The sequence below is a fragment of the Suncus etruscus genome, chromosome 20, assembly GCF_024139225.1.
Source record: "Suncus etruscus isolate mSunEtr1 chromosome 20, mSunEtr1.pri.cur, whole genome shotgun sequence".
In the NCBI taxonomy this organism is placed as follows: domain Eukaryota; kingdom Metazoa; phylum Chordata; class Mammalia; order Eulipotyphla; family Soricidae; genus Suncus; species Suncus etruscus.
Window position 1 is genome coordinate 25,265,368 of NC_064867.1, and position 12,708 is coordinate 25,278,075.

The window sequence follows — 12,708 nt, forward strand, 5'->3', positions numbered from 1 at the left end:
TAAGGAAGAGTGTTCCAGGTGGGGGAACAGCATTTGCAAAGTTCTAAATAGGCATGTATCTGGTCTATTTGAAGACCAACCTGTTGACTAAAGTACTTAAATTATAATAAATGAGGGAGAGATAAAATTTGGAGAGAAAACCGGGTGGTTGGATCACCTAGAATCTTGTAGCCTCTCATATTTTTTTTAAAAAAAAAGAATAATTACTTTATTTAAGCACTGTGGTTATAAAATTATTCATGGTTGAGTTTCAATGTACATCTCATTTTGCCAGTGCATGCTACCCATCACAAGTGTCCCCAATATCCATCCTACCTGTCTTTCTGCCTTCCTTTGGGGAGATATTTCACTACTCTTTTTTTATCTTTCTTTCTTTTTCTCACATTTGACACTGTGGTTTGCACTACTGTTAATGAAGGGGTACCATGTATATTATTCTATCAGCATCTTACAGCACCCCCTTTTTGTACAGAATAATTAGTTCCAACTATCATTGTAATAGTGGATACTTCTCTACCCTAACTGAAATCCCACCTCATGAACTGATCATCCTGACCCTCATCTCTATTGTGGATGGATATTATTACCATACTAACTTTTATTTTTCTTACATTCTAAAATGAGTGGGATTATTTTATGTATATTCTTTTTCCTATGACTCATTTTCCTCAGTATAATAATCTACCTATCCATCCACATATAAGCAAATTTCATGATTTATTTTTCCTAACAGCTGCATAGTATTTTATTGTGTAGATGTACCACAGTTACCTTAGCCATTTCTCTGTTCTTGGATCCTTGGGCTGTTTCCAGATTCTGGCTATTGTAAATAGTGTTGTGACAAAAATAGAAATGCAGAGGGCTTTACTGCATTGTCATTTTTGATTCCTAGGGTAAATTTAAAGGAGTGTTTTTGCTGTATATGTGGGAACTCAATTTCTAGTCTTTTGAGGAATATCCATATTGTTTTCCAAAAAGGTTGAATCAATCTACATTCCCACCAGTAGTGAATGATAGTCGCTTTCTCCCTGCATCCATGTCAGCACTGGTTGTTCCTGTTCTTTGTGATTATGCCAGTCTTTGTGGTGTGATCTGGTATGCCATTGTTACTTTGGTTTGCTTCTCCCTGATGATTAGTGATGTGGAAAATTTTTTTCATGGGCTTTTTGCCATCTGTATTTCTTCTTTGAGGAAATGTCTGTTCATTTCTTCTCCCCATTTTCAGATAGGGTTAGATGTTTTATTTATTAGATATACAAGGCACACTATAACTTAGTATTAACCACTTATCTGATGAGTATTGGGTGAATAGTTTCTCAGATTCTTTGGGGAGTCTTTGTATCCTACTCACTATTTTCAGTAAGTGCAGAAGCTTGTCGGTTTAATATAGTCTCATTTATTTATTTTCCTTCCACTTGCTTGTCCAGTGGTGTTTTATCCTTAAAGATGCCTTTAGCTTCAATGTCATGGAGTATTATTCCTGTGTTTTTTTCTAGTACCTTATAGTTTCAATTAGTTTTTATCCAGAACCTTATAGTTTCAAATCTGATATCAAAGTGTTTAATTAATTTTGATTTGACCTTTGTGCATGGCATTGAAGAGAGATCTGAATTCATTCTTTTGCATGTAGTTGACCAGTATTTCCAACACCAATTGTTGAAGAGGTTTTCCTTGATCCACTTTTTATTTTTTGCTCCTTTATCAAAGATTAATTGATCATATACCTGGGGGTCAGTCTCAGAACATTCAAATCTATTCCACTGATACACTTCTCATGCCATTAGAAGATCTTGCATAGAGATGGCCTGGAATTTGGAAGGATTTCCCTGAATATAAACTGAGAATAGATTTAAAGAAGAAAGAATAGTGGCAGTAGTATTCATGGAATTTGTGGTAGTAATCAAGCAAGAGAGAGAACTATGGCTTCAACCAGGCTCTTTACAGTTGAATTGGTGAGAATTTGGATAAAGACTAATTAGTGGCATTTTCTGGCAATTTCCTTAAAGTGTTTGTATGTGTGTAAGAGAAGAATTCATGTTTTTTGGTCTATGCTGGTGCAAAATTGCATTTACCACGAAATGGAACAAATTAATGAGGAAGGGAAAAAAGAAAAAAAGAAAATTGTTTAGGTACTGAGAATATATAAATAATCGAGACATATGTTAAACAAATATCATTTGTTATATCATCAAATTAAGTCTACAAGATTCAGTGGAAGAATAGAGAAAATTCACCATTAAATATTTCAGGGAGCTTCATCTGAGTTCAGACTGAAATATTAATAAAGAGCCTGTGTGTGTGCTTGCCTGTACGCACACATATGTACTAAGGCTGAGGAATAGTAAGAGGGGAAGATGTGTTATATTCCAAATCTGTAAGATATATATGTGCTCGTCAAAGTACACTGTCATATAATTATTTAACCGTCAGAAAATTTTCTTAGCTTAGTAACTACATTTGCAATTTGTAGAGTTACCTTTATCTTTCTAAATGCCAAAATGATACCAAGAATAGTCCAATGGCAGCTAATTATTTTCAGTGGTATTTGAAAATACAAAAGTTAAAAATTCAGCTCAAAAAGCATAACTAGTTTAAAAAAGCTTATCTCATACAAAAAAGCACACTGCCTCCAATTTTCTATCATTCTTGGCACCACTTCTTTAATTTGGAGAGGCATCTCTCACTTCCGGAAAAATTCTGTTAGAATGAATCAAAATGTGGTTCTTTCCTGATATAATGAAGTAAAAAGGTACAGTCGTTCTTAGATCCAAGAAAATCACTTGTATGGGAATAAAACATGTTGAGACTTATATCTGCTTTGAGAAAGGACTAATTGAATTGGAGAACTTTTTGCTCCATAGACTGTTATTAGGTGGTGATGATTTCTCAGATTTTATAAGCTTTTTTTTTTTTTTTTTTTTTTTTTTTGTGGTTTTTGGGTCACACCCGGCAGTGCTCAGGGGTTTTTCCTGGCTCCGTGCTCAGAAATTGCTCCTGGCATGCACGGGGGACCATATGGGATGCCGGGATTCGAACCGATGACCTTCTGCATGAAAGGTAAATGCCTTACCTCCATGCTATCTCTCCGGCCCCAAAGAATTATTATTATTTTTTTTTTTTGGTTTTTGGGCCACACCCGGCGGTGCTCAGGGGTTACTCCTGGCTGTCTGCTCAGAAATAGCTCCTGGCAGGCATGGGGGATCATATGGGACACCTTTGGTCCTGGATCGATTGCTTGCCAGGCAAACACCGCTGTGCTATCTCTCCGGGCCAGATTTTATAAGCTTTTTACAAAGTCCTTCCTCCCCATTCACTCATGTCATCTTCACAAAAACTGCCAGATAGTAATAGTAGTAATGGCAAATTACCTGTATGTAACGCTAACAGAGTTGAACTTAGAGAGTTCAAGCTACCTTTATAGGATATGTGTAACAAGAATGGGGTAGGTTGACTTCAACCAGAAAATTCAAAGCCTGTTCTGTGCAATTTTTACTGTCTTCTGCACTATACTTCTCTTCGGTTTCTATCACTATCTTCTTCTTAAGGAAAATAAAAAAAATAATTATATCTATGACACCAGGTTAGCTAACTTTAGTGGGACATCATATGGTACCCTAATTCACAGGCCTGGACTGTGATTTCCTCTTACCAGGTGATAGGAAGGAGGAGGTGGTAGATTGACCTGACTAGGTCAATTGATTGACTTTAAAGAAGCCCGGTTTGCCTTAGTGGATAGTCAGCATCCTTCTTGAATAAATACCTCATAAAGATGGTGCAGTAATTCTCATTTTTCTGACAAGAGCATGAATGTGAAATTCTAGGCAGATAGAGTTAAAAAAAGATTTTACAAAAATGAAAACAATTTGAATAAATATATCCTTTCTCTTGTTTTATATCATTCAACAATTTATTCAATATATATATATTTGTCATAAAAGGAAAAGATGTATTATTTGGCTTAAATACTTTAGCACCATAAAACTTCACAATTGAAATCTCCACATTCTTTTTTTAATGGGAAGGAGGGAGAGAGAGGAGAGCTAAAGAGTTTATAATTAAGCAATGGCAATCTAATATGGCATATGTATAACTGATGTGCAAACCAAGCATTATGGAAACTCAGAAAATGAAGACTTGAACTAGTTAAAAACTTCCAATAGCTGAGATTTTGTGCAGGGCCAAAACACATAATAAATTATTTGGTGTTGATTTTATAGAGACCACAGTCAATAGTAATGTCATGGTGGTCACTGAAACCATTGATTACTTTGCACAGAACTGTGATCAATTTTGACAATCCATATATTTTCCTGAGGAATACTCCAAGATTCTAATTTTTCTTCTGAGTTTAGTGACTCATTAATTGTCATTGAGATGTTTGACAAAACCTTCCTCAAATTTTTTACCATAATGATACACATATATAGCAATAATTGTATTTAGATAAATTCAATGGTATGTTGAAGGAAAAGAAACTAAAAGACTGTGATATCTATATCTATATTTTTCCAAGTCATCATGGTTGGACACAGAAAGCAAATGTTAACGTTTATTCAATTTTCAATTGTCAAACAAGCTGTCTAGGTTCTAATGTGATGTGTACAGAAGATAGAAAAATGTCTTCATTACCCACATTGTTTACCTTCTTGAATTTCCTGTTGACCAAGATGTGGTATATACTACAAATATCTTTTAAGAAAGTCACAAATACAGGGCATAGGAAGGGAGCTTGCCTTGTATGTGACTAGCCTGAATTAGATCTCCATCACCACATATGGTCTCTCAAGTCTCTGAGCACTACTGAGTGTAGCTGAGAGAGAGAGAGAGAGAGAGAGAGAGAGAGAGAGGAGAGGAGAGAGAGGAGAGAGAGAGGAGAAGAGGAGAGAGAGGAGAGAGAGGGAGAGAGAGGGAGAGAGAGGGAAGAGAGAGAGAGGGAGAGAGAGAGGAAAGAGAGGAGAGAGAAGGAGAGTGAGAGGAGAGGAAGAGAGGGAAGAGAGAGAGAAGAGAGGGAGAGAGAGAGGAAGAGAGGAGAGAGAGAGGAGGAAGAGAGGGGAGAGAGAGGGAGAGAGAGGAGAGAGGGAGAGAGGGGAGAGAATGGAGAGAGGGGAGAGAGAAAGAGAGAGGGGAGAGAGAGAGAGAAAGGGAGAGAGAGGAAGAGAGGGGAGAGAGAAAGGGAGAGAGAGAGGGAGGGAGAGAGAGGGGAAAGAGAGAAAGGGAGAGAGAGGGAGAGAGAGGGGAGAGAGAGGGAGAGAGAGGAGAGGGAGAGAGGGGAGAGAGAGAGGGGAGAGAGAGAGGGGAAGAGAGAGGGGAGAGAGAGAGAGGAGAGAGAGAGGGAGAGAGGGGAAAGAGAAGGGGGAGAGAGAAGGAGAGAGAGAGGGGAAGAGAGGGAGAGAGAGAGGGGAAGAGAGGGAGAGAGAGAGGGAAAGAGAGAGGGAGAAGAAGGAAAGAGAGAGGGAGAGATATAGATAGATATAGATATAGATTCGGGAGAAGATCTGTATTTCAAGAGGAAAGTATTTGTACTTAGGTCTTCTATGCAAATATTAGAAGGTTTACCTCTTAGTTTACCTCTTATTATATTATATATAAATGAAAACATTCTTAGTCATTTTTTATTTTTTACTTACGTTGATACTGGGTTTGTTTTTTCTAGTGTGAAGCAAGTGATGCTGAAGAAGTTAGAGCAGAAATCCACCTGGGTGATAATGATTGCACAATGGATGTGTGTTACCAGGAACCTTGTACATGTTAAGCCTGGTCTTCATGCATACTATATTTTAGAATACTGACCAATTTTTTTCAGACTTTCTCCAACTTTTGACTTACACAATTTTTCCATCTTATTAGATATTTTACATTAATTTTAAAGAGTAATATCTTATAAATGACATTGAGTATCCTCATGCCTAACTTCAGAAATTAAGATATTGGTTTATTCTATTGCTAATTTAATAACTTTATTTGTATTGAGTGATTTGTGCCTACTAAAACTGTGCCATATGTATTTTTCCAACTGCATTTAAACACAGTTATTTACAAAGTTGTTCATAAACAATTGTCTTGAACATGTTATATTCTAAAACTATCCCATCACCAGTGTGACCTTCCCTTTGTGGAAATTGTTATATCTCACAATAGTGTTATTAAAGTCATTGTCTTTAGGATTTATTGAGCTGTTTGTTGCTAGATGAGCCTTCTGTATTATTGGTTTTGCATATTGATCTTAGTTGGTTTCTAAACTACTTTCCTGTCTAGTTTTCTGTGCTCCTGTGCGCTGTCAGTATTATGGAATTTAGAGATGTCATGTGGCCATATGCTCCAGGAACTCCAGAATCTGTGTGCCAAAAAGTATCATTGTCTTGGCATCTCTTCAGAAATTGCTCATGAAGCAATGAAGTTGAGTTATTTATATGATGGGAGTTGTGGAATTTGGGTATAGATGCCAGGCTTTTGACAGGGCAGGTGACTTGCCCACTCTTTTGCCGAGAGTTTACAAAATTTATAGACTAAAAGCTAGTGTACCTGTGAGTTTCAGTGGTTTGGCTGGCTCCTCTTCCAAGATTAGTTGTGTAGCGGTGAACCTGGGTCATTATATGGCCCAAGACTGCACCATATATTGTGTTTACCAGGTTATCAATCGAAAAATAATTTTTTTGATCGAAGTTATTTCTAAGATAATTTCTATAAATCTACCTTTCTAATTTACAACCAATTTGGAGATCATGTTAAATTCTTATTCCTCAGTACAGTTTTACCCAATGATTTTAGAATGCCTTCATGTTTTGTTTCTGAATTCATATTAACAATGACTGCAAAATAATTTTTACTGAATGAATTAATCTTTAGAATCAATTGTTTTAGAAGTTGGAAAAATAGTAAAACAGGTATGGTACTTGCCTTGTACACAGTCAACCCAGCACTGCATATGGTTCCCTGAGTGGTTCCCTGAGCATAGAGCCACGAATAAATCTATAACACAGCCAGTGTAACCCCAATCCTTCAAATTGTTTCTAAGACATTTACTATTTGAGTAGAATTTTCTATCCAAAACATATTTGATTTTTCCAGAAAAATTTTCTCTTTATCTAGTTATATGTCACTTCAGAATATAGTAATACTCAAATCAAAGTCACTTCAATACTTTATTTCTTTTTTTATTTTTAATTATGAGAACAATGATGCAAAGAGGAGAAGGTAAAGTTACCGTGGAAGGACAATCACCCATTAAACAGAGTTCTCAAAAGAAATCCCCTTGCTGACGCCTAAATATTGAACTTAAAGTCAAAGAACATTAAGAAAAATAAGGCAGAACCCATGTACAATTACTTTGTCCACAAGTCCCCCGATTGTAGTGCATTATCACATTTCTTAGCAGTACACAAAGCCATGAGATTTATGTGACTCCTTAAACATTGAAAGCATAGTATTTCTTTATATTTTCATGCACATGCATATTAGTTTAAGTTAACATCAAAAGTTTAAAACTTTTTTTTAAGGGTTAGAGTTAAAAGAACACAGTAAAAATGGTGTTAGAGTGGCAAATATTGTTTGCATAGGCCCACCAAAATGTGGGGGACATGGAAAGGAAAAGCCTTGGTCTAAATACAAGGAGATGCTACCCCTGAAGTTTCCTGGCATAAGACCAACTCTAGGCTCCAGGCAAACTAGTTTATTCAGTCCAAGTCATTGTCTGTAGTGCCAATACAGTTTTATTTTTCATGCAGTCTCTATTGTTGGCATCAGGTTTCTGTATTAAAGATCCTGGAATCTGCACATCCTACATTGAAGTCAGGCTGGTGTGGAGTATCCTCTAGTTTCACCTCACAATTAAGGGGCAATTCAGAAAGCCCTGTCCTGTAAGCAGGTCATTGTTGTTGTTAAGTCTTCTCAGTGTTAAGGGAAATCTCTTTTGAGTAGGTCGAGGTCAGAGCAGCAGTAGGGTCTTCTCTGGTAGAGGATTGCCTCCAGGTGATGTTATAGACAACCTTGGATGTTTTGTAGATGTTTTCCCTAGATCAGGGGTGGATGGAGAATGCCCATTCTTCTGAGGCCTGTGCCAGGTCTTTATGTCAATGTTCAGGGTGTAAGGTTCCATTGCACTACAAAATTTGTGTGTTCCCATCTCTATTAGATAAGAACTTATTTGTATGTATAGTATTTTCCCGTTTTAATGTGCCTATGCAAACAAGAAATAAAGCCACGTGGGATATCAGAGTAAATGGGGGCGTAAGAACACATCCAACAATACCCATGACTTGGTTCAAACATAAGCATTAAACTGAGGGACTCTCTCACCAAATTCCCTATTGAACAGTTCATAAAGAGAAGAAAAGATAAAAAAGGGGGGGGGGAATCATCACTGTACAAGAAAATATTCAGCAAGAGTAATAGCCATCAAAGAAAACACACATAAAATGCTGAAAAGACATATGTGTCCTTTTTATACCTTTTGGAATAGTTGGGAAGTGTTAAATCCAGGGCACTACTTGGTCTATGACTTAGGACTCTATGGTACTTAAGTTAAAAAGGGTAAATGTGGAGTAATGATGATAAGGGGTGAGAGAGTTAAAGAGAAAAATGATTTTTGTAGGTGTGTGCGAAAGGGCTGAGTACAAAATGGACATTCTGCATACATAAAAACATAATTCAATGATAGTGAGTACTATTAAAGGATCTTGTGCGAGCAGGGGCGCTAGCCCCCATGAAGTTTTGAAAATATAGACTGGTAAGAGATTACCAGTGACTGCTTCAAGAACCTGGGAGACCGGAAGTTCAGGCCCCTCACCCAGACCATCCCTAAGGAGCCGAGTGGGGAATGGGGAAAAGCCTAGCGTACCTTCAAGCTCCGCCAAGGGACCCACCTCGCTGGCTTGCCCAGGCATGTGGCCCGGGAAAGCCCTAATACTTTATTTCTTAACATCTTCATTAAATACTTTACATCAGTTAGTTCTTAAATTCATAATCTACAAATCTACATTTTTTTTACACTGCTTGGGGGACATATGCAGTGCTTCTCAGGGTCTATTTCAGGCTTCGAATTCAGGAATTACTTCTAAGTGCATTTGGGGATCATCTGAGGTGCTGGGGTTTGAACATTGGTTGGCTATGTGCAAGGCGAGCGAGCACCTTAACTGCTGTTCTATCTCCAGTTCCATAATCTACAAGAATTTGTTTAATGAATTCTTTGTTTAACAAACACTTATTGCTTTCTTTATGTCAAGTATGGATAAAATGCTATTACAATAATGAACTCAAGAATCCTGACTACAATGCTAAAAAGTATATGATACCATTTTCTCTTTTATTTTACAAATAGGAAAACCATGGTACAGGGAGTGAGGTAACTAAAGTTAACTTTTACTATTAAGTAGTGGATCTCTTGTTCAGATTTAGGTATTATTTTCCCAAGAGTTCTCACTTTATATTCCACTATATTCTGAGGATTAAGTGACATTGTCCAGCTAAGAAAATTAAAAATTAAAATTTTCATTTTTTAATAATTATTATTTTGGGTTGGGATAAACTCATCATATATACAACTTTAAAATAATTATGTTACCCATTGCAGTTGAAAAACAAAGATACTCCCTGTTTCAGATAGCACATCTTATATGAGGTTATTGTAATGTTTTTCTTATTTTTAAAAACAGACTCTTTTTTGGAGTCACAAAATAGAAGTGGAAGTAGGAGTAGATAATTTTCATATAGGTCTTTGGAAATGGTTCCAAATTTAGGGGAGGTAAATTTGATGCTCTTTTTTTACTACTATTATTATTTTATTAAATACTTTAAAATTGAATATTAAATTTTACTTTTTATTAAATATTATGTATTATTATTACTGGTACATATGGGTAAGATTAAAAAGCTAGACAATCCCTAATTACCTGGTTCTAACATGAACTCAGAACACTAGAGAAACTTATCTTCTAGAATTCCCTACTAAATAGATCCCCCCAAATGGAGAAATTGCCGTTGCAATAGAAGATAGACAATAAAGGTTATACCTATTAAGGAAATACATCTAAAGAAATATTCAAAGGAGATATACCTGTCTTCTTTATGTCTTTTGAAATTGTCTGAAGGGTAGGTGCTGGGATTTGGAGCACAGCTTCTGCCTGTGATTTGGATTTGTGGAGTCTAAAAAATGGCTCCCAGCAGTCACATATCAGAAACTGAATCTGGTAGCAAGCAACAGTTCACAGCAAAGGGAGGTGGGGGAAATGGGCCACTGGGAGCAAACCATTAGCCATGGCAGTGGCACCATGTTCTCTGGCTGAGAATCTATTTTTTCACTTTGGGAGCTGGTTGACAGCTGGTAAGGGTGGGGGAAATGTGAGGGTAAAAGTGTTAAGTGGGGAATATTACAGATGGGAGATGAGAGAGTGAAGGGCTAGAAAAGAAGTTGTAAGGTGTTAAGTGAAGGGGGGAGAAGTGCTTATATATAACAGGAGGAAGGACAGTACACAACATAGACATTATGTATATTACAGATAGACATTAAATAGACATTAAGTTGGCCAACACATACACTCATGAACACACATAGACAGACACTGAGGATCAATCTGTAACTGAGGTTACAGTTGAAAAGCTGACCCAGGTGAAATGGGACAAAATGATTAATAAATATAAAGCCAGTAAGTCATGATTGGTGAGGTTAAACTTTATTGAAGAAATGCTTTGTGGATTAGATTGTGTATATAGCATTCTTAAAAACAATCTTAATTTTTAAGTTTAGAAAACTAAGTGATTATGGTAATGAGCATGGTAAAAGTAGTCCACACCATGAAATATTATCTAGCAAGTCTTGAGCATCCAGGTTATGGTATAGTGGTAAAATACCTATAATTGAAACCAGATTACAATAACATATTCAGTGAATGAGCTCTGTAACAGGCATGCAGTTGCATATTCCATTGCTATCTGTGGACATAGACATTAGATTATATTAACAGGCATAATCAAGTAGAAAATGAATAGATTAGAATTTTTGTCGTTAAATTATCAAAATGAGCCCTGTCTTCTGAGTCTAATATAGGATAGCATGTGGAACTGGGGTGACCAAGCTAGGTCCCCAAGTACCACCATGGATAAAAAGATCAAGGAGTTATTATAGACATAGAAAAAGTAATACATTAAAACTGCTATGGTAAGTACTGTATGTAGTGTGAATCCATGGCTTCTAAATGCATTCTGCACCCTTTTCTGTGGATAAAAGCATTAAAACATTATTATATAGACATCTATAAAGAGCAATTGATTGGACACCTGCTCAATCTAAAAAGCTGTGTCCATTCTTGATGGGAGAGTTTAATCCATTGACATTTAAGGAAACTTTTGACAAAAAGGGCTGTTGTGCCATTATATTATGTGGTTTTGTTGTTACAGTTGAGGATTTGGTTTGTGTAATTGCTAATTTCATTAGCTCATTTAGGGTCAGTTTGGTTAATTCAAATATCATGAATTTTTTTGTCTGAGAATATTTTTAACCCTTTCTCCCATGTAAATGAGAGTTTTGCTGGGTAGTGGACTCTAGGTTGAAAGTTTCTTTCAGTAGTTTGAATATGCCATTCCATTTTTTTCTTGCTTGGATTGTTTCAAATGGAAGATATAGTTTGATTCCTATGTTGTTTCCTTTATACTTGAGGGTTTTTTCCTCCCTTACTGCTTTAAAGAGTTGATCTCTCTGTTTTTTTTTTTTTTTGCCCATTTGGATTACTAAATGTCTTGGTGTTGTTCTGTTATGATCTATTTTGTTTGACACTCCTTTTTTCTCTCCTCTTGGATTTGCACTGTTTCCCAAGGGTGGGAAGTTCTCTGTTATTATCTCCCTCTCTACTTGTTCTTCCTCTCCCCTGTTTTCTTCCCCTTCTGGAATTCCTATAATTCAGATATTATTTCTCTTGTCTTTGTTCATTAAGTATCTTACATTTTCTTCCAGTATTTTGTATCTCCTTTCTTTTCTGATTTTTTTTTACACTGCTGGCTTATAATTTGTCTTCAGATCATCTATACAATCCTGTGTAATTCTACTATTATGGCTTGCTAACTTTGTTTTTAGTTCCTTCAGTTCCATTTGTATGGATGCTCTCATTTTCTGAAAGAGTTCTTTGTGTAGGTTGAATTGTTCATCTATACATATCTTAATTTCATAGGCTAGTGACTCTTTGATTTCCATTGATAAACCATTAAATATTGACTTTAGGTCCTCATCTATAAGGTTTAGTCATTTGAGTGGACTTGGAGATTTGCTAGGATTTCTCTCCATATCCCCCACATTAGATGTCTTCTTTAACTTCTCTATTGGATTTTGTATTTAGTGGTTTGGAGTGCTGGAGTATCAGGGTGTTTAAGAAAGTGATTTATTGAATTGTTTATATGAAATGTGGCTCATGGTATATCTTCTTATTGGCTATTTTTCTAAACTATGAAGGTTGTCTAAGTATGGTAAAAATATTACATACTAGTTTATTGATTTATTCAGCTGATTTTAGAGCTGTATATTTCTACATGAAAGAAGTGCTAAATCCAATCTACCATGAAGTCTATGATATAAATTGAAATGACTTTGCGTGGACGCACAAAGGACTGATGGGAAGAAAGGGGTTTCCAGTAATAACACTGGAACCCAGATGGAGGCTGAGGGAAGGTTGGAAATGAGACCCTATTTAATCTTTGTTGAGGGGATTAATATGGGAGCTTCCC